Raw genomic sequence first — 2,760 nt, forward strand, 5'->3', positions numbered from 1 at the left:
GGACTGAATGCTGCCCTGGACAGATTCTGATGGGGCAAATGGAACATCACATGTAAAGTTGAACTGAGACTCAGAGGCGGTCCTGTTTGTTGCCATGGTTGGTCCTGGGATTTCCCTCAGTCTACAAGTTGGAGACAAAATGGCTGCCAACAAAACTTTGTAGCTCTTAATGATTTTTCTAGAATTTTCGAATTGTGTGATGCCACTTTTTCTCACCTTAGTTTATTTACAGCAAATTCATTATCTATTGCCTTTGCACTCTGACCTCTGCTATTTGACCCCCAGGATAAGTTTAACGGTGCAGCAGTTAGAACTCTCTGCAGTTCGCAGAAATATTGTTTGCCTGAAGGATTATAACTCTGATTGTCCAACATCTGGCTAATATGTTTCTCTCCTCCACCAGGACAACAATTAAAAGTACGGTAAAATTGTTAATTTCCTGATTTACAAAAGCACATCCGACCACAATTCAAATACAAAAGAGCATAGTCTAAGTTCTAGTTGCCTCAAATTACAGTGGCTACAAATATAAGGACAATTATTTCAAATTATGATTTAAGTTTATTTGGAATCCATTTCAAATCTTAGGAAAATCTACTCTTCGGAAAATTACTGAACCAAATTATGGGTTTACTGCACATATTATAATCAACTATTAAATTTTTTCACTGAGGTGTAAACACCCTGTTTTAATTATATCCAACTGTTACAGTTAGCAATGAAAGATAATTTGGGCTAAATGATTTGCATAGGTTTCTTAGGAGTTTCTGTACCGAAACACTAAACAGTGTTCCGATACAGAAACAGGGGGAGATGAATGGAATTAAACTATTCAAGCAAATTCTGAGTTAATCTAATATATTGAGAAATTTTTCAGTTTTGGGCTTCAGCAAAATATAAAAGAGGTTAAATCAAAATTCACAAATGTTTTCATTACTCGAATGAGTTTCTAAAGCAATACTGAATATTCTGAATTGAATATATTAAAATTAACAATGATGTCATGTGTCAACTAGATTTCTACAAAATAGAGTTTAAATTGTTTGATTGCTGCTTCTCTCTTGCTATAATTCAAAATTATTTGTTTAACCAAGTCATGCAGAAAGGTCTAACCTGAACATTATAACATTTAATAAAATCTAGTTGTATCAAATTTCTCCCCCAAACTGCCAAAAACATTGATTAAATATGATAAACACTACAAAGGAGTGTAATTCAGTTAAGCAAATATTTTATAGAAGGGTTTCAAGAGAACAAATTGTTCAAAGGTTAAAATTGTTGAACTTATGGGATTTAAAATCATGATGAGAATAAAATAAGTCAGTTAAATATGGAGTGACAGGGCTAACTTTATTCTTGTAAAAAAACAAAACAGGCTAATCATTCTTTGAGGGTTTAAAATGGGAAGAAAATATGAGGATTCACATAAAAATTGGTCTAAATTGGGATTTACAAATGAGCAATTATGGAACTGATTAAAGGGGGTCAGAAGGATTGACAGAATAAAAAAGAATCTAGTCCTATGTGTAATTGTTGATCCAAGGTAATAATGTCTAAACATTTCTCATAATCATAATTTACAGTTTTTAGTCTGAGACAAAATAAGGTTGTCTTTTATTACATGAATGCAATATAGTACAAGGGATCTTAATTTAACACGTATCATAAACTTTTCACACTATTGATGATACTTCACAGGCCTTTAGTGTAGAGGGTTACTTCTTGTTAAATGAGGACTATTTGATTGAATCTCATTAAAATAACAAAAGCAAAAGATTTATATATGGTTTAAGATTTCTGGTAAAGTTTCTATTAGGGATAAATCCTATATACATTTCAAATGATATTTCTTTGATAAAACATGACTGTGGTTCAAGCAGTTTTGCACATTTGTTTCATAATCTGATTTTTTATTTAATTTTTTGTTTGGTTTCTGATTTTGTCTGATCCTATGAATATGCCAACACTTAAAACAAGCAGAGTTATTTTTGAAGGTTGAAATGTACAAGGTGTTACTGACTTTAAGCATTTCTTTTGCTGTTATTAAGAGGAGAACTGAAATAACAGATATTACTGATATATTGATGTTCTATTGGCTTAGTATGAAAAAAACAAAAAAAAAAAACGATCTTCAGCTTCAAGGAGAAGCATTTAAATAAAAAACAAAAAACATTATGTTTACTAATCAGATGATGCAGAATCTTAAAGAATCTTCCCTCATCACCTGTGGATGCTGCTGTTCCCTGCCGGAGGTCCTCGGCTGTTCAGTGCATCACTTCCAACACAGAAAAGGGCAGCGGTACCGATAGAACCACACCTGCCTATCAGATGTTTTCCCAGAACCTAAAGACGACTGCGGAACCTCAGCTTTCCAGAGTTTAAGGGCAGTACTAGTATCTAGTGACAAAACAAAATTTTTTTCATACACTTTAATGTTCTTTATATAATCCATTGATTTCGCTTTTTGTTGTGTTTTTCTGTTGCAGAATGAAGTCCAATCCTTTCTGGGTGTGCCGGGGTGTGAGACTGTGGGTTCCTTCCACGATTGGTGGACCGAGTTAAAGCTGAAACGCCACACTGAAGCCTCCTGGGCACTGTCGGGGTTTCCTATCGAGCTGCGCCGGCTCTACATCTGGACACACGCAGAAACTGATTTGACGTTAAAGAAAAAGTAGCTTTTAGGTTTAAAGAAAAAGTAGTTTTTAGGTTTAAAGAAAAAGTAGCTTTTAGGTTTAAAGAAAAAGTAGTTTTTAGGTTTAA

General features: G+C 33.7%; 1 long non-coding RNA gene across 1 annotated transcript in view; it reads left to right on the forward strand.

The window, feature by feature from the left end:
* Nucleotides 1–6: 6 nt before the first annotated feature.
* Nucleotides 7–2,760, forward strand: part of LOC107835275 (uncharacterized) — a 5,687-nt gene continuing 2,933 nt past the window's right edge. The window contains exon 1 of the long non-coding RNA XR_001661089.1: nt 7–2,002. This is a non-coding gene — a long non-coding RNA (uncharacterized LOC107835275). The remainder of the gene's footprint in view (nt 2,003–2,760) is intronic.

Source organism: Poecilia formosa, unplaced genomic scaffold (assembly GCF_000485575.1).
Source record: "Poecilia formosa unplaced genomic scaffold, Poecilia_formosa-5.1.2 Scaffold1405, whole genome shotgun sequence".
NCBI lineage: Eukaryota > Metazoa > Chordata > Actinopteri > Cyprinodontiformes > Poeciliidae > Poecilia > Poecilia formosa.